Raw genomic sequence first — 25996 nt, 5'->3', positions numbered from 1 at the left:
CTCGTATAAATGATATTTCAGCTTATGTGAAATGAGATCTCCACCATTTATTTTCGTTTGGTCAAGCTCGAAGGTGATCATCCTTTGCTTACTATTCGCCAGATAGAAGCTATAGATTCCATGTTTATGCTAGCGCTCCCACTCAATTGCACTACCGTGTTCCCAAAATGTACGTATCACCCTGACCTAAAAGTAGGCTTAACTAACAAATCAAAGAACACGAATAACCTTTCAAGATTGAGCCTAATCATAACAGGATTAAGATCATTTGATCTAGGATCAACTTGGCGATATTGACTTGAATAGATTCTACGGTAAGTTTAATTAAATCTAAGTCAAAGTTCAATATCGGTCCCTTCCGATGCATACTCCATGCATCCAACCTGAGCTTTACTTTAACCAATGTTCTGGAAAGAACATAGTATTTCTCCAAATACAAGTAAACTCTTGTTGTAGATTATCATATCAGTAAAACCCTGTGTCTGATAAATCTAGGAAACTTTATTCACATAGTCATGTTTACTTTCCAATGTGTTGACGGCACAATAAACAGGATCAAGTATGTGAAAAGGGTTTCAGATGAATCTATACATTATGTACATATAATCATGAAATAAATCATGTGAACCATGCAACATTAAATGTTATTTCTGATCTATATTAATGAGTAAATCTGATTATATTGAAATGAGTTTTATTTAGGGCATAAAACCCAACAGTGTCTTCTTTTTTCACTTTTAAAAAAATATTCATTTCTATTTTAGAATAAATTTTTCAAAAAATAATTCTAGTTGTACCACTAATTATTTTAGCTCAAAAAAGTACTAGCATGATCAATTTTTGAAGATGATCATTTTAATATGTGTAAAGCATATATTTTTGTGTTAGTATCTAAAAGGTAACTAAATGTCTTAAACAAAGTTTACAATGCCACCAATTCTTAAAGTTAGTAGAAAGTGTTTTATTATTTTAGATCTAAAAGTTACAATGTAGTATTTTAAATAAGTCAACTTTATAGAGTAATTTTGATAAATTATTAAAAAAAATATCTTATCAGAAAATTACTACATAGTTTATTAATAAAATTTATAAATAATATTATTATAAAAATTGGTTCCTTATCATTATGCCAAGAAGATATCAATGAGTTACCTTTTATAAAAAAAAAAAATATGTTATTATTTCTAGGGCAATTTACAATTTTGTATACTTTATATTAATTAAGTATAAAATATGTGCAAAAAAAAACTTATTACTATTTTCTCAAACATTTTTTATACGGTTAGAAACTTTTTTTCTGTTTTTTTTTTAAAAAAAATATATATAGTAATAATTATGGAGCTTTGGGTGACTTTTCTAACTTGTATTTGATATATGGATGTTAGAAACACACATTGGCCAAAAACTTCCCATTCTATGTGGTGGCCCACCACTGCGACTATTTGTGCCAAAAAATATATTTACTCTGTGTCATAATAAATACTATAATTTTTACCGTAAGCAAAAATAAAATTAAATCCAAATAAGATGTTTTTATCATAAAAATATATTACATCAGTTTCATTAAAATATTAGAGACTAATTTGCGGCGTAAATACTTAAGTTTCATTATCGGTTGTAGATAAATAAATAAGTTTAAATTTTGACAGTAATAATACCTAACTTTGTTTGTTTACTCCGTACAGTTAGCCTAACTTTTTGCTAATTCAAGTTGTCTGGCAATACATTCATCCCCGGGGAGCAGATGACTAGGAGGTTGTTTGGCTTTAAAGTTTAAAAACTGTTTTTTGTTTTTTAAAATTGAAAACAGTTTTTAAAAACTATTAGGGGTCGTTTGGCAAAAATTTTTAAAAACTGTTTTTTAAAAATTGAGTTTTAAAAAACTAGAAAACAGAAAACATCTCAATGTTGTTTTTAATTTTCAAAAACAATTTTTTTTGTCTAACATATTATATATTATATTTTGCTCACATACTCGGATCATATACCCAAAACCATACACGAACCTAGACCCGGATGGGTTAATGTCATGGTATGGTGCTAAAATATTGATTTTTTTCGTAAGAAAAAAATCTAAAAACAGTTTTTAAAAATTTGTGCCAAACACCATTAAATTTTTAAAATGATAAAAAACTGTTTTCTATTCTCACTTTTAAAAATACAATTTTAAAAACTGAAAACTGAAAACACAGCCAAATAAACTCTACATTTTCAGCTGTTTTGCATCTCCACGTGTCACCCCTTAGAGTGCGTCACGTTGTTCGGACAGAAATTGAGATAACAAATATTTATATTTTTATGTATTTATATCTACATATTTATATAAAAGAAAAGTTTAAGGATAATGAGATGGCCTCTAATATTTTTCGTAATGTATTTTTATAACTTTTGGAGACCATCAAGTTTACACTAAAAAAAATATCATATCATTTATACATAATCAGTAATAATCTCACATTGCCCAAAAATATTTTAAGTGTTTATGCAAATGAAAGTTTAAGAGTAATGAGATAACATCTCATATTTTTAGCGATACCTATTTTTACATTATTTTTTTTAATTGTGAAGTAACATTCTTTATTCAAATATTATATTTTCTTTTCCATGTCTTTTTTATTCCTTCTCTTTTAAGTGAAGTTAGATATCCTTACAAATGATATTATGTACACTAATAAAATATAAATAAAGATATAATGTATTTCAAATGTAATTAGACTATATGCAACTATAACTAATAGTAAAGTAATTTTTAAAACTAAAAAATAATTTTTTATTTTAAAACTATAAATGAGATAATTATTTATATGTTATTTTGTAAAAATATTAACAATTATTTAAATATGTAATTTTTACTCTAAAATTATACATAAAAAATTTCTATTAAATGGCAGGAGGCACAATTAGGTTACCTAATTTATATATATAAAAGTAATTTATAAAAGCTTCAGCCAAGATATGTTGCCACGTGTTGAAATGAGAATTAATTAAAGTCTTCTCAAAAGCCCAAAGCACAAATGGCTGAAATATCCCCTCTTGCCACGTGTTGATACCCTATGTATACTGAACAATCTCTCGGCCCCACCACCTGCATGTTGTCCCATGTGATCTGAAGCAGCAACCTATAAAAGAATAATAATTACACTCTAGAGCCTCACCTATTGTATTACTTTTTCATAAATAATGTATTACTTTTAATTAAAATAGTTATAGGCTGAGTCATAATGAAGGACATGTGTATCAAAGTCATATTTTCTTTTTATATAATAAATTAAAAAAATTAAATAATACACTTTTATTATCACTATTTTTGAAAAGAGAGTCGGTCTGAGGAGGTATATAAGGGAGTTGTGGTTGTATGGTCTCAGGAGGTATATAAAAGAGTTGTTGTTGTATAATTTGCATGATACAGAGATGCCTTCTTCAAATGCATTATCTGCAATGTATCATCAGTTACAAAATAACACTAATACTATAACTAATGGTTCATCTAGTGATAGCAATGGCTCATTTAGCAACTCTGAGAATCAACCTCCTGCATCCCGAGTTCGAAGTCGAAGTCCTGAAGTTCATAGTCTTCCAAATGGACAAAGAAGACGTTTCGAAGTACCTATAACTTCCCCACTGCCTACAGACATGATTACCATTACCCGGTCAAGTGTAAATGGTTGGAGATTTAGTATTCGGGCTCCGTTAACACCTCAACAAGAAGTTTACCTCCAACGCGTGCACAATGGTATTTCAGCAATAGAGAGTGCAATGGAATACATCCACCTAAATGGAATTACTGCAGAATCCATGACTCGGTTGTTGATTGTAGTAGAGACTGTTGCTCCAAAATTCGCCCAAAATACGTGGACCAGTCAAGAGGGGACACGTGGATCAGATAACTTGGAAAGATTTGCTAAGTTTTTTTATGCCACCAGGAAGCGCTATTAACATGGGTCCCGGAGGAGACACCCAGACTACAAGCCACTCTCGGAAGCTAGTATAGCGTAAAGGCCCTCCGGGATGTGTCAGGTCTCTCCCGAGAAATCAAGTCGCATTTAATGCTGCATGGGAGGAAGCGTGTTGGGACTGTAACACGCAATAAAGTCTGACGGCACAACCCCCAAACAGCAGCGCTACAGTAATGATCATTTAAGTCTAGCGACGGCTATTCTGCGAAGAGTCACGTCAATCATAAGACAAAAAGGACATTCTCCATAAAAGCCCTACAGCACCTAGGGATTTGACCATGCATCACCCATGGTATATTCATCGGAAATGCCCAACTTTATGGATACTTACAGACACATGTGTAAGAACAATTCTAGGGATTATCCCACCAAAACACTATAAATACCCCCTCAAAGCTCATTTAAGGGGGTCGGAGAATCTTGGTTACAAAAGAGCAAGAAGAGAAAAAAACTCACCAAGAACATTCTCTGTATTTAAGAGAAAGACATTCTCTCAAGTGTAGAATCTATATTAAATACATCCATTAAAAGCAGTGGCTCGTGGACTAAGGCTCATTAACGCCCCAACCACGTAAAAAGTCTTCATCTCACTTTCTTACAGCTCATTATTATAATTATATTTTAATAGTTGCCGAAAACCTCGGTCAACATTTTGGTGCTTTCATTGAGAGCTGAGGAAAGCTGCTTCACAACAAGCATTTAACTTCACGATAATGGTGGAGACAAGAGCTACACGTCATCCTCGCCCTCTAGAAGACGCTCAAGATCCCAATGAGGAAGATGTAGCCTCAAGGGCAGCAGAGGAGTCCGAGGAAGAAGAAGAAGGAATAGTTCCCGATGAAAACCACGAGGAACACCTCGACGAGTACGCTTATGATGATGGAAGCTACCAAGAGCTGGTGCTCCTCAGACAAAAAGCTATCGATCATGAAGCCGAGATCGAAGCTCAGAAAGTGCAAAATCAAAAAATGCATGAAGTGATGCTAGCCATGCAGAAAGCCATGGAGGCAGCTGGTATTCACGTGCATCCTAAGGCGATGGCCGCTGGACTCGACGGGGAGCCAGCAACGTCCTCACCTAATTCCCAGCAGCAAAGGCCTAGGGAGCCTAGCCCTATAAGGCACCCTGCTGAGGAAAACCAAACAAAAAACCCTACTTCTGCCCCCGGTCGAAAGAAAAAGGCGCAGGATCCGCGTAAGGTCCGCTCAGATTTCCCTAAAGGGAAAGGTCCGCAGAGGGGCAAGCCCCAAAGAGGGAGTCTTGGCCCTCAGGATCGAGGGGACCGGAAAAGCGTTTCCGTGCACCAGGAACCAGGGGGTAGAGGAAGAGGGGGACAGAGATGTCCACCCATTGATCTGAGGAATCAAATCAATGGGAATCAAGGTGACCTCCGGGATCACCTTGACCAAAAAAGATACAGACCCGTAGTCTCCTCGGGTACTGTAAACGAAGGGATTATGGCAGAGCTTGCCATACTCCGAAAAGATATTGCCCGAGTCTCCCGGAGGCAGAAGGGAGATGACTCCGACTCGGACAGTGAGGATCGGGAGCCTTGTGCTAAACATATCCTGGAGGCGGAGCTCCCTAAAAACTTCAAGATGCCCGAAATGGCGGCATATACTGGGAACTCCGACCCCAGTGATCACTTGTCACGATTCAACCGAGTCATGACAGTCATGCGGGTCAGCAACGACGCCAAATGCTTATGCTTCCCCCTCCTTTACGAGCGGATCGGCAGAGGAATGGTTCAAGAAATTGGAACCAGGATCGGTGGGATGTTGGAACAAACTCCAAACCAACTTCCGAAGGCAATTTGTCGCCGCCAGGAAGGTCAACTTGGAGGTTAGTGCTTTGACCAACATCAAGCAACTACCCACCGAGACCTTGAAGAATTACATCAAGAGGTTCCGAGAGAAAGCCTCGAAGACCAAGAAGGTCGACGACGGACAACAGCTTGCGCTTCTCCAAGCAGGAATCCGCACTGGGACTCCCTTCTGGAACGAATTACAGCAAGAAGGCGCTGCTAGCCTTCAGGACTTCCGAAGCGAGTCCAAAAATATATTAACCTCGAAGAAGCCCGGATCGTGGCTTACGGATGCTATTATCCCACCGGGATAGCCGGGATACATGCCGGGAGTGTCGCCTCGGTGCGTCCCGACCGCGACCCCTCCGGTAAGTGGCATACAGTTTTCTGCTACTCCCGGATACAGCCAGGGCCAAGCTTTGCCCCCGGCATCTTCCCATTACGGCAACCCGTCCGGGGTGAATGGACGGACTCCTTCACAGGCTGCCCCGACCGCTAGCTTGACAGGCCCTACCCAGGGGTCGAGAAGCAAAAGGTCTTCCAAGGGCAGCACCCGAACGGGAGAGAAGCGCCAAAAGAAGGGGTACACACCCCAATACACCCAGTACACAGAGCTCACGGACTCTCAGGAACGTGTATATTTTGCCACAAGGCAGAATACGCACTACCGGAGACCCCAGCCATTGTACAGAGACAGCTCCCGGAGAGATCCGAGTAAAAGGTGCGAGTATCACAACGACATTGGCCACAGCACCAATGAGTGTAAAAATCTCAAAGATGAGATTGAAAATTTGATCCGTTTGGGCCACCTCTATGAGTGGATCAAAAATAGGTTACCCCACCTTAACCCGGGGCAGGTGGCAGGGGGTATGCCTTCGGGAACACCAGGGGGTACAGCAGGAGTATTGCCTCCAGCTGCTCCCGCAGGTGACGCCCATCATGTACCCGGACTACCGCCCCGGCCTAATGGACGGGTAGCCATGATCTCCGGAGGTCCCCATATCGGAGGAAACACTCGAAAGGAGCGAAAGAGGTATGCCGAGGCCGCAAGGCACAGTGAGGTGTGGGAGGTCACTCAACTCCCAGCTCAAAGGCCTCGGCTAATGGACCAACCCATAACGTTCACGGAAGAAGACGCCAAGACGGTGCGCTTTCCTCATCACGACCCGCTGGTCATAGAGACCCCCATTGCAAATAAAGTGGTGGCTAGGGTCCTGATTGACAATGGAAGTTCCGTGAACTTGCTCTTCAAAGAGGCCTTCACTGCGATAGGATTGACCGACCGGGACCTCTCTCCTAGTGGATCGCAGCTCACAGGGTTTAACGGGACAACGCTAATCCCGATGGGAAAAGTCAGGCTCCCAGTTACCCTGTGCCCGGATACCCCCCAAAGCACATTCAAGTATTGCACCTTTGTGGTGGTAGACCGTCCAATGCCTACAACGCAATCTTAGGCCGACCGGCCCTCGTCGACTTTGGTGCAATAACTTCAATCCGACACCTATGCCTAAAATTCCCTACCCAGGAAGCCGGAGTCGGAACGGTGAGGGGAAATCAAGGAGAGGCCAGGCAATATTACAATGTTGCCACCCACTTGCCAGTACTCATGGTCCGGGGGCCCCCTGAAATAGAGAGGGCTGAAGAAGACGAGCTGGATCCTCGCATAGGATCCGAAAGGGTCGTAGAACCAATGGAGGACGTCGAAGAAATACCAGTGTGCGACGACGACTCCACCAAAGTACTCCGGATAGGAAGAAGCCTGGATCCGGAAGAAAAAGATAAAATAATAAAAACACTGAAGGGCGCCATCGACATTTTTGCATGGCGCCAAGAAGACATGACCGACATCAGCCCTCATGTCATCACCCATGTACTCCATGTCAACCCGGACATGCCCCCTGTACAGCAAAAGAGACGCCCGCTCGACTCGGTGAAAGCCGAGGCCTTAGAGAAAGAGGTGGATAAACTTTTGTCCAATAGCATGATCCGCCACGTATACTATCCGGAATGGCTGGCCAATCCGGTCCTGGTGCCCAAGCCAAACGGGACTTGGCGGGTTTGTATAGATTTCACAGATCTAAACAAAGCCTGCCCAAAAGACTGCTTTCCGCTGCCCAGGATCGACCAGATGGTGGACGCCACGTCCGGATTTAAACTGCTATCTTTCATGGATGCCTATACGGGTACAACCAAATAAAAATGCATACGGCGGACTGTGAGTGCACTAGCTTCAGGACCGATAAGGGGGTATACTGTTACCTAGTCATGCCTTTCGGACTGAAAAACGCCGGAGCAACCTATCAAAGAATGGTTAACCGGATTTTTAAAAGCCTCCTGGGACGAAACATGGAAGTATACGTAGATGACATGCTCGTCAAATCCAAAGCATGCAACAGTCATGCAAGCGACTTAGAAGAATGTTTCGAAGTCGTCCGGAGATACGGCATGAAACTCAACCCGAAAAAATGCACCTTCGGGGTCAAGTCGGGAAAATTCCTGGGCTTCATAGTCAGCCAAAGGGGGATCGAGGCGAACCCGGAGAAAATCCAAGCTCTCCTGGACATGCCATCCCCCAAAAAGCATAAGGATGTGCAAAGTTTGACCGGAAAGGTAGCCGCACTGAGCCGCTTTATCTCACGGTCCACGGACAAGTGCATACCCTTCTTCAACATACTGAAGAAATGCCAAAAGTTCGAATGGACGGATGAATGCGAGGAGGCATTCAAAAGGTTAAAAGACCACATGGCCAAACCTCCTATCCTATCAAAACCTGTCCTTGGAGAAGACTTGTTCCTTTACTTGGCCGTCTCCGAGCATGCGGTCAGTGCTGCGTTGGTCCGGGAGGAAGAAAAAATTCAGCACCCCGTATACTATGTTAGTAAACGCATGGTAGGGGCCGAGACAAGGTACCCGGTTATTGAAAAGTTAGTATTCTGCCTCCTGATGGCATCACGGAAGTTGAGACCATACTTCCAAGCCCATCCGATCAGAATTTTGACCAATCATCCACTCCGGCAAGTTCTCCAAAAGCCTGAAGCGTCCGGAAGACTCCTCAAATGGGCAATGGAACTGAGTCAGTTCGACTTACATTACGTGCCCCGGATTTCCATAAAAGGCCAAGCCTTGGCGGACTTCATCACTGAATGTAATGAAGTCGAGGCAACAGCCAATACACCGGAGCCACCCATTCCCACTTGGAGAGTATTTGTGGATGGAGCTTCAAATGAAAACGGTTCAGGAGCCGGAGTGGCTATGATATCACCCACTGGGTTGCGGCTCCAGGCAGCACTCCGATTCAACTTCACAGCTTCGAATAATGAAGCTGAATATGAGGCCCTGATAGCAGGGCTAAAATTGGCTAAAGCTATAGGAGCCAAGAGGGTGGAAGTCTACAGCGATTCTCAGCTGGTAGTAAACCAAGTTTCCGGAGAATACCAAACTCGCGGCGAAAGGATGGCCGCGGACGTAACAATAGTCCGAGAACTGCTCCACGAGTTCACGGACTATAAAATAGAAAGAATCCCCCGAGAAAAGAACGCTCACGCGGACTGTCTGGCTAAGTTAGCCTCGGACAGCGAAATTGAAGAGCTGGGGGTAGTACCAGTGGAACGTTTGGCAGAGCCAAGCATCAAAATAAAAGAGACCACACAAACGGTTGGGCAAGAACCCAGCTGGATGGTCCCCATCATAAAATACATAACCACAGGTGAGTTGCCCCAAGAGAGGGCACTGTCTCGAAAGATTCAGTATCAGGCTCATCGTTATGTAATGATGGATCAAATTCTCTACCGGAGAGGACTCAGCATGCCTTATTTAAGGTGTGTATCGGACCCTGAAGCTAGACAAATCATGCTGGAGGTCCATGAAGGGTTCTGTGGAGATCATACGGGAGGACCCAGCCTCTCAAAGAAAATATTGAGGCAGGGATACTTCTGGCCAACAATGAAAAAAGATTGTATAGACTATGTCCAAAAGTGTGACTCGTGCCAAAGGTACGCAAACATACCGAGAGCTCCTCCAAATGAGATCACTCTGATGACCAGCCCCTGGCCCTTCGCGGTCTGGGGCATAGATCTCATCGGGTCTCTACCTACGGGAAAAGGAGGAGTAAAGTATGCAATAGTAGCAGTGGACTACTTCACCAAGTGGACAGAGGCTGAGCCTATGAAGACAATAACCGCTAAGAAGGCGTTGGACTTTGTTATCAAAAACATAGTGTGTCGATACGACTTGCCTCACAAGATAGTCTCAGACAATGGAAAGCAATTTGATTGCGAGGAATTCACTGACTTCTGCAACCAACACGGAGTAGTGAAAAGCTTCTCCGCGGTAGCCCGGCCTCAGACAAACGGCCAGGCGGAAGCAGTCAATAAAATCCTAAAGGTCACCTTGAAAAAGAAGCTGCTGGCTTGTAAAAATAACTGGCCTGAAGAATTGCCAAGGGTATTGTGGGCCTACCGGACGACCCTCAGAACCACAACCGGTCACTCGCCGTTCTCAATGGCGTACGGTTGTGAAGCAATGGTCCCGGTGGAAACATTATTCCCATCCCACAGGAGGACGACTTACGATCCGGCCACCAATCAGGCCCTGCTCCAAGAAGCTTTGGATCAAGTCGAAGAACTCCGGGATGAGTCCCAAATACGGATGGCCGCTTATCAAAAGAAGGTGACCAAGTATTTTAACTCCAAGGTTAAAAACAGAAAATTCGCTATTGGGGATATGGTCCTAAGAAGGGTTTTCCCAGCCACCCAAGAACCCGGAGTGGGGGTACTTGGACCAAATTGGGAAGGACCATATGAAATCGAGGACGAAATCGGTTCTGGCACTTACAAATTGAAAAGAATGGACGGAACTACTGTCCCGAGAGCCTGGAATGCCGATCACCTCAGAAAATATTACCAGTAGCGAATTAAACTTAGATTTTGTTCAAGGGGTTTGTACCGTCCAAATGCATGCCTCCTTTATATTAAATAAAACTGAGTGCCTTAAAAACAAAGTTTCTATGCCACTCAGGGGGGTACTAGGGTATACCGCACGGACAAACAAAAACAATCTAAGTAAAATATCCTGACCCAAAGGGCAGGTCAAGCTAAGTAAAATATCCTGACCCAAAGGGCAGGTCAAGCTAAGTAAAATATCCTGACCCAAAGGGCAGGTCAAGCTAAGTAAAATATCCTGACCCAAAGGGCAGGTCAAAAAACATGCGCAAAAATAAAGAGCGTAAGTATAAAAACCCTGAGCCAAAGGACAGGTTGAAATATATAAAGTGTGAAAAAAAAAAGAGATCGCATATATATATAAATAAATAAAAAAAAATATCCTAGCCCGAAGGGTAGGTCATACACATGTAAATGGCCCGGGGACAGGCCTTAAATTGTCTCCCCTTCAAATAAAAGCTGCCGCCTGTATGTAAATTGTTCTAAGGCAGCAGCAAGTATGTACAAACAAAAAAAAAAGAAGTTATAAGAAGAACGGGTAAAATCTGGGTCAATAATATGGCAGCTCAGTCAGCCGCCGGTGGAAGACGAGGTCCAATCCGTGCCTCAAGCTCAGCATCAAGCCTCTTCTTCTTTTCCCGAAATTTGGCAATCATGTCCTCGGGTTTGGGATAAAAAGTGAGCTTGATACTCTGATCGTTGGTGGCCCAAGCCATGTAGACACCATCGTCAAAGCGCTTCGGGCACCGGGCGCAGGAGACAGGAGAAAGGAGCTCGGCCCTCTTGGCCTTCCTGATAGACTGATCTTTGTAGTCCCGAAGCTCCTTCAACTCCGCAGCTAGAGCGGCCTTGGATTCGATATCCGACTGATGAGTCTCCTCTAGAGACCTCACCTTGGCGGCCATTTCATCCAAAGCCTCCCTGGCCTCCCGAAGATCTCGCCTGGCCTTCTCGGCAGCCTCGGTTTGAGCCCTTAGTTCCTCCTGATGATGGGCCTCCATCCTGCCTCTCCGCTGGGCCTCGGCCTGGATCATGGCCTCCGCCTGAGCCTCCCTCCGGATGGCCTCCTCTTCCTTGGCCTTGGCCTTCTCTTCCTTGGCCTTGGCCGCTGCTTCCTGGCGCTCGGCAGCCTCCTGGTAGATCTGCCTCTCCGCTGTGAGGTCTTGGAGGACCTTCCTGACGTCGTTCATATCCCCAAAGTCGGACAGAGCGAAGCCATGGTTTATGATGTTCCTGGAGAGGCGACCAGCCTCAGCAGCAAGCTGAACCATAACGGGGTATAAGAAAAAATTTCTCAAAGGAAGAAAACAAAATACAAACAACAAAAAGGAAACGCAAAAAATTGCAAAGTACTTACCACTGTGAGGGAATGGCTGAGGTCCTGGACCTGGAAGATGGAGTTCAAGGAAGCGCAAGTGGCGAACCGTTTGGGCGCACAGCGTGTATGAGAAGCGAACTCACCGGTCATTTCCGCGGCAAAGGGAGCCAAAGTGGGCCCTAGGAGGGGACGGAACCAGTCCGTTAAAGGGTCCAGGTTGAGGTTCCACGGATCATGATAGTCCGGATGGTTGATGCTCGCCTCAACCTCAGCTCGCAGAATCCTCCTAAGGGCCTCCACCTCGGCATATCCCCGGGAGTACTCGTCCATAGCGTAGTTGTGTTTGGCTATGCGAAGCTCCTGCCTCACCTCATCCCCCGGAATCGGGGTAAGATCAATGTGAGGAGGAGCAGGATTTTCCTCCATCGGAGAAACCCCGCCGTCTAGGCCATGAGCAGGAGTGTCGGCCCTCCGAGGCCTCTTCGGCTCGTCCTGGGCAATCATCTTGCCCTTACGCTTGCGAATAAGAGCCACTTCAGGCTCCTCCTCGTCCTCCTCTGCTACCACTGGAAGGGCTTGAGGCTCTCCAGTACCCTCGGCGGCATCCTCCGAGAAGTCCCAGCCTTTCCCTTGGCCTTCTCCCGGAAGCACCTCCTCGTCATCCACTAAGTCAATGGTTTCGGGAGGAGCGCCGGAAGGAACCTTCAAGGAAGGAGCCGGGGGAGAGGGGGTGAAAGCCGGAGGAGCCACCGGAGTATGGACCCCGGCAAGCTGTTCCAGGATGGCATCCATGGAGGTACCTGTTCCAATAAAATAAGCAAGTGTTAGAAGTTCGTGAGAAACTGCTTACAAAAGGTGCAGCAAATAAACTACTCCTACCCGGACTTCCTAATTCGGCCCTAGCAAAGTCCCGAACTTTAATGCTGGCAGCATCATCTCCAAGATAACTGTCCGAGGGCCGGAACCAGCTGGACGCTATGTAAGCCGACGGACCTAAGGGAATAGGTTCCGGAGGGCCGGGGCCCATCCGGGACCGACCTAGGTAATCTCCTAAGTTCGTAAAATAAAATTCCTTCAAATGATCCCCCCACCGGGTCGACGGCATCTTAAACCTACGGAGACGCTCGTCGAACCCTATGGGCCTACGACTGGTATATTCATCAACGGAAGGGACATAGTGAATTATCAAGGGAGACTTACCACCGCACGGAAGTGCTAGCACGGAGCACCCGAGTTTGGTTCGGGGCCGAAGGCCGAGGCCGGAAGTACGGTTCTCGGAGAAGAACCTTCAAGACGAAGGGGCCCCCCGGCGGAAGGACCCCCAATCTCTTCTTGAAGAATCTTGTCAAAAAATTTTACCTCGGACTTCCCGCCAATGGCTTGGCTCCTTCGCACCACCGGACTCCCCACGCGAAGCCCTCTCCCAGAGGCAGCCTGGGCCTTAGAATACGCCTTCTCCTGGGCCTTCCGGTAGAGATAATCTTGATACTTCTTCTCTGCCGTGGCAATGAGCTCATCCCGAAAGGCCTTCTCCGCAACCGGCGCCCTCACATTAGGGCAGATGACCTTGGAGAGGTTGGAGTCATCCACGGATTGATGAGAAAGGATAAGTTTAGCCTTTCTACAATTCTCCGTGGTGACCAAGCCCCCGACATCAAGATCGGCGTGGTCGTAGGAGGCGAAGGCTTGGGCCCTTCGAAGGAAAGCCTGAGTGGGGAGCGTCCGCTGGTAAGGTGGGATCCGCACCCACTCCGTGAGAAGCTCCGGGTGGTCCACGGCCCTGAACCCGGACGAGAAGAAAAATCGGTGGCGGTACTCCTTAACATGAGTCTGCCTATTATACGGAACCATCCCCTCGTTAGCAGGGTGGATCCGGAACCCATAAAAACCGTCTTTAAGTTTGTCCCCTTTCTTGGGGACGGATACAAGTTCATAAAAATACAAAATTTCCGCCGGGCTAGGAGACCCCCAGCCGCGGGCGGTGTAAAAAATAAATAAGCCTGAGAGCAGGCGGTAAGCTTGAGGAATAAGTTGGTATGGCGCAAGGCCGACAAATACAAGAAAATTAACAAAATAATCCTGGAGCGGGAGCATAGCACCGGCCATCAAATGGGTCTGACTCCAAGCCCCGAAGCCGTCATAGTTGTGATTGGGCGTCTCCGAGTCACGAGGAGGCCGGTGGAAGGTCCCTGAGGTAGAGGGTTTGATCCCAGCCACATTAATGATGTTCTCCAGCTGGTGAGGGCAAGTCAGGGTCGATCGAAGCTCGGCCGCTTCCCAACCAGTGGCGCGGGACTTGTACCCTTCCTGGGCAACAGGTCCCAGAGAAACCTCCTCCAGGGTGGCTATGTTTTTCCCTTTCTTCTTCGAAGATTTCGAGCCAGAAGCAGACATATTATGTTCTGAGAAAAACAAAAAGAAAAAACCCAGCAGTTAGGCCCCATGCCAAACCCTAAATCAGGAAAAAGGGAGTGGGGGTCCCCTAACCGCTGGAAAGAGGCCCCCTCCGGACACGTGTCACCTGGGAAACTCAGGAGAGAATCCCTGAACAAGTGTCGGGTGCAGTAAAATCGCAGAAAAGTGGTTTTGCAAAAAGAAAAAGAAAAGAGAAAAGCCTTCCTATGCCCTAAGCAATTGCTAAACGAAGAACACATGGCCTTCTTCAAACAAAGCTGTATGCCTACAACAGAGGCATGACAATGGCGACTCTACAACTAACACAGTAAACATAAAGCAGAACTCGAAGAACTCAAACATTCACACACCCAGAAGTCTCTAAGTGCGAACCCAGAAAACAAACAAAGTAAATGTAAGCATGTTATTATTTAAAGATGCAAGAAACTTACAGTTGACTGTTGAACTGGGGGTACTGAGTATGGTTGAATGAGAGTTGAGAGGCACTGGCAAAACCGAACACTGGAAAATTAAAAGAAGTGTTTAAGTGTTAAAGAAGTTTATGCTACTTTGAGGAATTTTCTCTCTGAGAAATTCGAGCAGAAATGGCAAGGAATGGAAAGTAACCGAAATGAAGGAAAGGTGGTGGCTTTTATAGGCAAAAGTGCATGAGGAACAGGCGTCTTCACCTACCAATCGCACGGTGGGGGAAACGCTCGATTCGAATTCCCAATAAATCAACGGACCAGATCAATCTACCATTAAGGCGGTGGAAACGTTTGAGTATCCGTCTAACACCATCAATGCGCCGCATCAATCATGGGGCATGAAACGAATCGACCTCTGCAAAAGTGAATCGCCGCATTTAATGCCATTATTAGACACACCTTCACGCGCCCCCAAGTCATATCAGAAGACCGAGGAGGCGGCTGGAAACATTCCTGCAAACAAACATATTGCTGCATTAAATGACATCATTTAATGTGCCCCCACGCGCTCGAGGCTCGAGCTAGGGAAACGAGGGGTCAACCGGAGACACTTGAACAAGCCTTGGTTTATTTTTACTAAGTAAACAAGGCTTGGGGGTAAATGTTGCTCCAAAATTCGCCCAAAATACGTGGACCAGTCAAGAGGGGACACGTGGATCAGATAACTTGGAAAGATTTGCTAAGTCTTTTTATGCCACCAGGAAGCGCTATTAACATGGGTCCCGGAGGAGACACCCGGAGTACAAGCCACTCCCGGAAGCTAGTATAGCGTAAAGGCCCTCCGGGATGTGTCAGGTCTCTCCCGAGAAATCAAGTCGCATTTAATGCTGCATGGGAGGAAGCGTGTTGGGACTGTAACACGCAATAAAGTCTGACGGCACAACCCCCAAACAGCAGCGCTACAGTAATGATCATTTAAGTCTAGCGACGGCTATTCTGCGAAGAGTCACGTCAATCATAAGACAAAAAGGACATTCTCCATAAAAGCCCTACAGCACCTAGGGATTTGACCATGCATCACCCATGGTATATTCATCGGAAATGCCCAACTTTATGGATACTTACAGACACATGTGTAAGAACAATTCTAGGGATTATCCCACCAAAACACTATAAATACCCCCTCAAAGCTCATTTAAGGGGGTCGGAGAATCTTGGTTGCAAAAGAGCAAGAAGAGAAAAAAACTCACCAAGAACATTCTCTGTATTTAAGAGAAAGACATTCTCTCAAGTGTAGAATCTGTATTAAATACATCCATTAATAGCAGTGGCTCGTGGACTAAGGCTCATTAACGCCCCAACCACGTAAAAAGTCTTCATCTCACTTTCTTACAGCTCATTATTATAATTATATTTTAATAGTTGCCGAAAACCTCGGTCAACAGAGACGATGCCTAAACAGTTGCGAGATGTGGTTAGCATTTTCCGCCGTCCACCCTAGTCTTCCTTATCTGTTGAAAAACTATTTTGGTATAATAGAGTATGATTTTAGATAGTGGTATTTTATTATTTTTTGCTACCACTGTATTCTTATAATCCGCTTATGCCAAGATATCATTTTGATATATATATATATATATGCATGTAACTATATATATTTAAGTTTGTTTTATTAATTGAAATCTAATAATAAGTTATATATTACAACAAAAAATCTTTCCACCTATAAAATCATCAGTATATTATATAAACAAATGAACAAAATAAAAAAAGACATCCCTTTTTATTATATAACTAAACTATACACAGGGAGCCATTTTTTCATTACTTCCTTGTTGAGATTTTTAACTATGAACTGAGGATGTTTGCAGTGTAACCGATATGGATTTTAGTTATATTTTCAAACAAAACCATACATGCAATACTAATATTATTAAATTAATACAATACTAAATTTGTTTATATGAATTGATTCTAAATTTGTTATTATTATCTTTCATGGAAATCTAACATTACAATCAAACTTTCATTGTATTTGGACATTATATAGCATAAAATATATACTTCTACTATTAATTAGTAGTTAAATGTTTAAATATATACTAATGAGTTTTTTTGTTTTATTTATATACCAATTAGTAGTTATTTAGATATATACCAAATAATACAAAATTATATATGATACCATTAATTATATAATAGTAACATAATGCATATTATAACAAATCGTTTTGGATACCAAATATTATTAAATTAATACAATACTAATAAGTAATTAAATATATGATACCAAATTATTAAGGACAATTACCCCACATTTTTTTTTTAACTTTAAATTTTTTTTCAAATTTACGGTTTGGGTTTGTAAAGTGGTTTCTCCGGTGGTTTCTATGTAGGTTGCTATACGAATTTTTTTTTGCGATTTAAGTTGCAGCGCTAGTTGCAATAGGGGTTTCTATGTAGAATTCTATAAAAATGTAAAAAAAAATATATATATTTTAAAGTGTACAAATCAAAAAACCTCAATTATTAAATACAATATTGAATAGTATTAATTTACATATCAGTATATTATCGCAAAAAAAAAAATATGTGAATACTAATTATTAATATTTTGATACTATCAATTTTTAATACTATTTTTATTGTATTTAATTATCAAATTGTATCAAAAAAACAAAATAAAGAAAACATTTATCAATTTTTGTCATATAACAATTTTTAATTTCTTTCATTTTTTTCTTCTTTTTTTTTAATTGAATACCATATGATATCTAAATACCAAAATTATATAAACTCAATTTTTTGATTAAAAACAAAAGCATCTATTTTTTTTTTTGGACAAAAAAAGTATCTATATTTAAACAACAACAAAAGTAATAATATTATTACTTTTGTTGTTGTGAACTTTTATATTTATAAATATATAAAGAAATAAATTGATTATTTAAGAAAAAGAATTAATTTAATAGGATATAAATATAATTAATTATATATACGTTACTACCTAATATAATTGATAATTAAATTTTCAAAGTTAATTATTTATGATAAATGATTATAGAATATGGGTATAATAAAAACTACGTAATATATTTGTAATTAATTTAAATTTAATGTGGGTATATGTAAATTTTCCATGACATTTTACTAACAACTAAATCCCAAAAAAATAAGGGAATTTAACATAACTACACACTATACATAAAATAATAATCAAAATCTCATATCAAACTTAATATACCGTACTTATATATACTATTTATATATATACCTAAATGATTTAATTTAAAATTACATCCATTGTATGATTTACTCCTTTATGATAGCAACTTTAATATGGTTTTTGAATATTTAATTTCTTAAAAATAATTAACATATGTAGCCATAAATTACATTCTCATAATTGCTAACTACAATTTTTATTTTATTTTGTTAAGCATACATCACATCTTACTATTGCTATATGATCAACTAATTATTATCTATCAAAAAAACTACCCAATAGTACATGAGCTTTTTATTTACTTTTGTATTTGACTACTTAATAGTATCTTTTATTATTTTTAATTTGCATTTAACTACCCAATAATATATTTTTGTTTTGTTTTATTATTTTGATTTTGCCAAAATTTAAATGAGATTATGTACTACAAAGTATCAAACACACAGACTCAATTATATACTACAAAGTACAAAATACATACAATAATATTGTTGATAAATTCAACAAATAAAACTTATAAACAAAATAGGATTAATATATACTAAAAAGAAAATATAACATCAAAATAAATAATAATAATAAAAAAATATAGGGAAACTTACAAAAATACTGGAATTTGGGTTAATTTTTACAAAAATACTGTCACACGGAAAAGTTTTCAAAAATACTGTGTTTTTATAAAACACTAGTAAATCACAAAACAGATTAACTTAAAACAACAGTAGAACAACTAAAAAACACTAGTAGAACACCAGTGAAAATTTAACACAGTATACTGCAGTATGAAACTTATGAAAAAACACAGTAAAAAAGTAAAAAATACCGCCTGGTAGTATTTTTGTAAAAAAATGACAAAAATTAATATACCATGTAAATTTCCCAAATTATATACTATTACTAAATAGTATCCAAATAAGTACTTATCAATTTAACTAAACAATATAGAATCAAATTAAGCTTGCATTCTCTAATAATTAAACATTATGCTAAATAGTATCTAAATGAATAATAATCTACAGTTTCTTTTAAGCAATCTTATTAATACCATTTAGTATCTATATAATTTTGTCTTTGTGAAATTTTGAAATCAATTTGCTATATCATATAAAATCACTGAAATACTATTAACTTTATTTTTATGTAATAATAATGAATCCTTAATAATAATTTAATAACTTCATAAAATAGTGATATATACACATTTATTAAGCACAACAAGAAATAATGCTTTTTATAATACCCAAAAAGTATTATAAATATCTTTCCATAATACTTTTTGATGTATTAAGGAAGGCTCTGTTATTAAAAGTCATGCCACTTTTCATAATATTTTTTATGACTTATACTAAAGTATTATTAAAAACATTTTTATAATACTTTTTAACTATTATTTTAATACATTAATATGTTTAAATAAGCGTTATCTTTATTATTTTTCATGATATATTTTTTTACTTATATTAAAAGTGTTATTGAATAATTTACGATAATATGTATTATTTTATTATTTTCATAAGTTTAAAGTTATTATTATAGAATACTCAATAATAATACTTTTTTTTTTTCTTTTTTGTAATACTTTTTAACATTTTATAAGCTAAAAAAATAATTATTGTTTTAGTTTCATAACACATTTCCTTCCCCTTATATTTTATAATAAAACATTTTTTGTGTTATGTTATCATTCTCATAAGTCAAAGCCTAAAATATAATGAAAACTTTCAATTTCATTATCTTTTTTTTTTTCTTCTTCATAACACAATTAATTAAAAAGACTAGTTAATTTTATTTCATAATACCTGCTTTGTGATTCAAAATATCCAAAATATGAAATACAACATTCTAATAAACTCAATCTCAAACACACCAACTGATTTGGCCTTATAAATGTAATAAATCTCATTACATAGTCTTGAAATCCTACACATCGAAACTTCTCTCAAAATTTTGATGAAAAAATCTGCAAAATAGAATATATAACACGAATATACATGTATGTAAAGCATCAAATACATAATTGAGAAGTTCAAATAGAAAAACGAGACCAAACCACACTTTGCGTATATATTTATGAGAGCATAGCAAACCAAGACATCAGTATCAGGTACCTATTTAAGAGCACAAGCATGAATTTCACTACCATGATTCACATTTACCATCTCAATAGTGGCTGTCAAGATAGAAACTGCTTTTTACTTGAGAAAATAAATTTCTTAAACAAAACATTTGCATTAACTCATTCCTATAGAACCACATAGAGTACACTATTATAATTTATAAAGTCACACAACAACATACCCAAACCAAAATAAACTACTGACCAAGACATTTTCAAATGATAAAATAAGGTAGCATTAAGAATCTTACAGTTTCGATGGAGCATCCCTGAGAACATCCAATGCTTGAATAGTGTCTTAAGCAGACTCATGTTGCTTGCTCTTTAAAAACGGTTGGAGATGAAGTAAATCCATCCAAGTTGATGTGGTGGTAAAAACAAACAAGTATATAAGTGAATTTAAACCAGACACGTAGAATAGAGAAGCAAAAACTTGTATCATATTTGGTTCTCACCTACTTTTGAGGAGCATATCACTTTGCACGTTCTTTAAAAACTGTTGGAGATAAAGTAAATCAAACCTTAATAAACTAAGCCCAAAAATATGAGATCAGAATAGATGGATTGAATGAAAATGAAAAAACAACCAATACAAAATAAAATCTAACTCACTCTAAACGGTAAAGTAGTATAGATTAATTCAAATGTGAGAATGAAGGGCATTATACTAAAACTTCATAACTACTTTGTGCTGAAGAAACAATGAGTCAGAAAACACTCCTATCTCCAAAATTAACTCTATGAACTTGGAGTTGGTCTTAGAGAATGTAAAACACAAATCCAAATCTCAATAGTTAAAGGGAAAATTCTCTGTTCATAAACAAGTTACTTTACAACAACAACAAGCTCTCATTCTAGTTATTCGTAAACTGAGTCGGTAGTACTCGAGAACAATAGACAAGAAAAATGAAATTTCAACGGTTTCAAAAGAGAATATTGCTAGAAACTCAGTCGGTAGTACTCAAGAACAATAATCATTATAAAGCAAATTATGAACTAGGATCTGCTCTGGGACGCATCTTTGTTATTGATATAACAACTACATGTAAGCAGAAACTAAAAAAATACAGAGAGGTTTTAAATAATTCCTCAAGACGAGATCTTATGCATCAATTAGTATCTAAGGAAATACTATACCAATATACTACATAAATAGCCCAAGTTATATTAAATAACAAAATAAAGAAGAGGTCAAGACTATTATAATGATGCCTTATAGAAAGTCAGGTGGTTTTATCTAAAACAGAACAAAGATTATCATAGCAACTAAAAAGGAAGAACTTTAATTACTGGTGTTCAATTTTATCACAATATTACAAAAATTTTGACCTCTTTCTTTTTTTTACCAAATTTGCGTAAGAATTAAAAACAGAGCATATCATACAAAAAAAAAAAGAATGGGAAAAGAAGTACTCACTCCTCCATTGGCCAGTGCAATGGCCATAATAGTTGCTGCTTCCATAACCCATGATAGAGGGTTCCACATAAACCTTAAGAACTTCAAAAATTTACTTTCCTGAAAAGACAAAAGAAAAAAAAAATCATTTTAACTAGAACATATAACAATGCTATTAAGTTTAACCAGAACATAGCCACCTCTTTAGCCAAAATAAAACATGTGCTTCATCAAATAAGGGTTCCTTTTCGGAAGTGGATCATCCAATTGCTTCCTCGACAAATGATTCCAAAACTTATATGACATACTCTGTAAAATCTCTTAGACAAATACATAGTGTGCCAACTTAAGCTCACAATCTCATATTCTCGATCTAAGCAGAATAAACTGCTCTTAAAAATCAAATAAGGGAATGTCACACATGAAAGGAGTACTGGTCTTGAACAAATACATACTGCTCTTAAAAATCAAAAAATCGTAATTTGCTAAGAATTCATTTCTAAGAATCAAATATCGAAAACCTAACCGTAAATAAATATAGAAACAAAGTGAGAACAACAAAATTGAAACGCAAACCTGTCTGACAAGATGATCAATGGTTCGATAGAAACAGCGAAGAGGAATCAATTCGTTTATCGACTATAGTTTCCAACCTAATTTCAAAAACCTAATTGCAAATATATATAGAAAGAAAATGAGAACAGAGTGAAATCAAAACTCTCTTTCGCAAAGCAACAATGTATATTAAAGTACTGTCTAGATATACATCAATCGAAAGCAAATCAAAAGTGAGCGAGACTAAAAACTTGTATGAAATAGAGAAAATGATTGTTTGAGAAGACAATTTGTCCAATTGGAAGATGATGATCAAAATTTAATTTGAGTAAAATCTACAAACCCATAAATTTCAGATATTCTAGATAATAATTAAACAGATGTCAAAGTGAGAAAGATAACTTACCTAGCCGGAGTGAAGAATGGAGACCGACTGATGGAGAAGAACGATGCAAATTTCAGGGGATAATCGCCATGGTAGCGTTTGTTCGTGTTGTAATTAAGACACAAGCAAACTGTTAGTTTGCCACATCAGCAACTAACTTACCTAACCAACTGAATTCGGTTGGTCTCAAGTCAGCTGCATCCTACTTCTATAAAATGGACTCTAGTCTATTGTTTTAGGTACAGTTTTGATGCATTGTTAAGTTGTCTAGTAAGAGAGTAATCCAGAGAGAAGAGACATACATTGAGAGAATTGATTGAGGGATGTTAAAGGGATTGTCCATTCTTGAAATGGCTTCCCTCAAGTGAGGAATTAATGTAACAGGTTTCTGGTTTATACCAGATTGATGTTCTGGTTTATGTATCTCTCTCTCTCATTGATTGTAATAAAAGACAATTCAGCAATAAAGATTCTTCTTCACATTCAAATCTTTGTCTCATTAATTCTTGGTGAATTCAATTCAATTCATTCTCACTTCAGTTCATAGTTAATTGATTGATTTGATCTATTGCTTTTGTTCTGTTATTGCTTAAATTGTGTTGTTTCTTGCTGTGTTCTTGCACAACAAATGGTATCAGAGCCAAGGTTGGCTTAATCAATTCAAGAACTGCTCGATTTCAACACAGAGAATCCAAGAATGTCAATGGCAAAATTCGAAATGGACAAGTTCACTGGTGAGAATGATTTCGGGTTATGGAGGCTAAAAATGAGGGCCATACTGGTACATCAAGGACTGTATGAAGCTCTTGATGCAGAAGCCATGAAAGCCATTGAAGATGAAAGGAAGAAGAAGGAGATTCAAATCAAAGCACACAGTGCAATCTTGCTGAGTCTTGGGGATGAAGTTCTGAGGGAAGTCTCTGAAGAAGAGACTGCAGTTGGCCTTTGGGGTAAGTTAGCTAACATTTATCTTAAGAAATCTTTAGCTAACAAATTGTACTTAAAGAAAAAGCTCTACACCTTGAGAATGGATGAAAGTAAAGAGCTGAGGAAACATCTTGATGAATTCAATAGAATTATTCTTGAGTTGAATAATATTGGAGTCAAGATAGATGATGAGGATCAAGGTATAATTCTACTCTCTTCTCTCCCAAAATCTTTTGAACACTTTGTTGATACTATATTATATGGAAAGGAATCCCTAACCATGGCAGATGTCAAGTCTGCACTCAACTCAAAGGAGATTCAAAAGAAATCTGATGACAATGCTGACATCAGTGGAGAAGGGCTGTTTACCAAAGGCAAACCAGACAGAAAGAATCATCACAACAAATCGAACTACAATCATCAAAACAAGTCAAAGTTCAAATCAGGAAAGAAATGTTTTTATTGTCAAAAAGAAGGACATTTCAGGAGTGAGTGCAGGGCACTCAAGGCTAAACTTGCCAAAGAAGAAGGCAAGAAGCAAGGAGAAGCTGACATTGCATGCCAAGATTATATGTCTGCTGATGTTCTAGTTGTCTCAAGCAGAGCATATGAAGAGGAGTGGATCTTGGACTCGGGGTGTTCCTTCCACATGTGTCCAAAAGCTGAAATGTTCAATGATCTCAAGGAGATCTCAGGGGGAACAGTGCTGTTAGGAAACAACAAAGCATGCAGTGTACTTGGTATTGGGTCTGTGATCATCAATATGTTTGATGGCATACCAAGAACACTTAAGAATGTCAGGTATGTACCTGATTTGAAAAGAAACCTACTGTCAATTGGTATGTTAGACAGTATTGGTTGCATCATCAAGGTGGAAAGTGGAATGCTTGTAATCTCTAAGAATTCCATACCTGTGATGAAAGGAGAATTAAAGAATGGCTTATATTCTTTAATTGGGAAAACTGTTATGGGAAATGCTGCACCAGCCATAACAGATCAAGAGATTGACAAGACCAGGCTATGGCACCTAAAGCTTGGCCATGTGAGTGAAAGGGGCCTGCAAGAACTCGAAAAACAGGGACTGTTGAAAGACAAGTTGAATGGCAAGCTGGGATTCTGTGAAGATTGTGTTTATGGGAAGTGTTGTAAGGCAAAATTCTCATCTGGTCTACACATCAGCAAGGAACCATTGAATTACATACACTCTGACTTATGGGGGCCATCTAGAATCAAGACACTGGGAGGAGCTAGTTATTTTCTCAGCATCATTGATGATTTTTCTAGGAAGGTATGGGTGTATCTACTAAATTCTAAAGATCATGCTTTCAATGCATTTGTCACTTGGAAAAGACTTGTTGAGAATCAAACTGGAAAGAAACTAAAGAAACTCAGAACTGATAATGGTCTTGAGTTTTGCTCAAACCAATTTACTGAGTTTTGCAAGAGAGAAGGCATTGACAGACACAAGACAGTTCCCAAGAATCCCCAGCAAAATGGGTTAGCTGAAAGGATGAACAGGACACTGACTGAGAGAGTCAGATGTATGTTACATTGTGCTGGTCTTGAGAGACCTTTCTGGGGTGAAGCTGTGAAGACAGCAGGCTATCTCATCAACAGATGTCCTTCTGCAGCCATTGAGTTCAAGACCCCTCAAGAGAAATGGACAGGGCATCCACCAAGTTATGAACATCTTAGGGTGTTTGGATGTACTGCCTATGCTCACATAAGGCAAGACAAACTCCAACCAAGAGCCTTGAAGTGTCTATTTCTAGGATATCCAGATGGAGTGAAAGGCTACAAACTATGGTGTTTGGAACCAGGATACAAAAAATGTATTCTAAGCAGGGATGTTGTCTTTAGGGAAGAAGAAATGGCAATGAAATCTAAGACAGACACAAAACCAAATGAAAACTCTAGTGCTGAACCAGTTGGGTTTGAGGTGGATACAGACACTACAGATCATGTACCTGAAGAACAGGTTACTGATCAGGCTCATTCAGAAGAACATATGGGAGTTGAAACTGACATGAGTGTAGATGATTACCAACTCACTAGAGATAGAGAAAGAAGGGTTCATAGAGCCCCTGCCAGATTTGGTTTTGCTGATTTCACAGCTTTTGCACTTGCAGCAGCAGAAAAGCTTGACAACTCAGAGCCTGAAACCTTTCAAGAAGCAATCACAGGCAAGGATAAAAGGAAATGGAACAAAGCTATTGATGATGAGATGCTATCCTTGAAGAAAAATAAGACATGGATTGTTGTCAACAAACCAGAGGGTCAAAAGCTTGTAGGGTGCAAATGGCTATTTAGGCACAAAGAAGATGAAACTGGCAATGGTGAAGTGAGATACAAAGCAAGGCTTGTAGCCAAAGGCTTTACTCAAAAGGAGGGAACTGATTTTACTGAAATTTTTGCCCCAGTTGTGAAACAAACATCCATAAGGGTTATGATAGCAAAGGCAGCTAAGTTTGACCTTGAGATTGATCAAATGGATGTTAGAACTGCATTCCTACATGGCACACTTGATGAAAAGATTTACATGGCACAACCA

At 39.4% G+C, this 25996-nt stretch overlaps 2 long non-coding RNA genes across 4 annotated transcripts; both read right to left on the bottom strand.

Annotated features, from left to right (window-relative positions):
- Window positions 1-3277: 3277 nt before the first annotated feature.
- Window positions 3278-3794, bottom strand: LOC133035442 (uncharacterized). The gene is made up of 2 exons (XR_009686654.1): window positions 3715-3794; window positions 3278-3625 (listed from the first exon to the last, which is right to left on the bottom strand). It is a non-coding gene; the product is annotated as an uncharacterized LOC133035442 (long non-coding RNA).
- Window positions 3795-20014: 16220 nt separating this feature from the next.
- Window positions 20015-22626, bottom strand: LOC133035675 (uncharacterized). 3 transcript variants are annotated; one of them, XR_009686805.1, is made up of 6 exons: window positions 22540-22626; window positions 22155-22245; window positions 21600-21698; window positions 20638-20678; window positions 20434-20504; window positions 20015-20026 (listed from the first exon to the last, which is right to left on the bottom strand). It is a non-coding gene; the product is annotated as an uncharacterized LOC133035675 (long non-coding RNA). The 3 variants fall into 3 exon arrangements; XR_009686804.1 differs by lacking the exon at window positions 20015-20026 and adding an exon at window positions 20124-20174; XR_009686803.1 differs by lacking the exon at window positions 20015-20026 and having other exon boundaries at window positions 20305-20504.
- Between the last annotated feature and the right edge of the window lie 3370 nt (window positions 22627-25996).

Source organism: Cannabis sativa, chromosome 3 (assembly GCF_029168945.1).
Source record: "Cannabis sativa cultivar Pink pepper isolate KNU-18-1 chromosome 3, ASM2916894v1, whole genome shotgun sequence".
Taxonomy (NCBI): domain Eukaryota; kingdom Viridiplantae; phylum Streptophyta; class Magnoliopsida; order Rosales; family Cannabaceae; genus Cannabis; species Cannabis sativa.
Note: the sequence above shows the minus strand (reverse complement) of the source record. Positions and strands in the feature narration are given on the sequence as shown.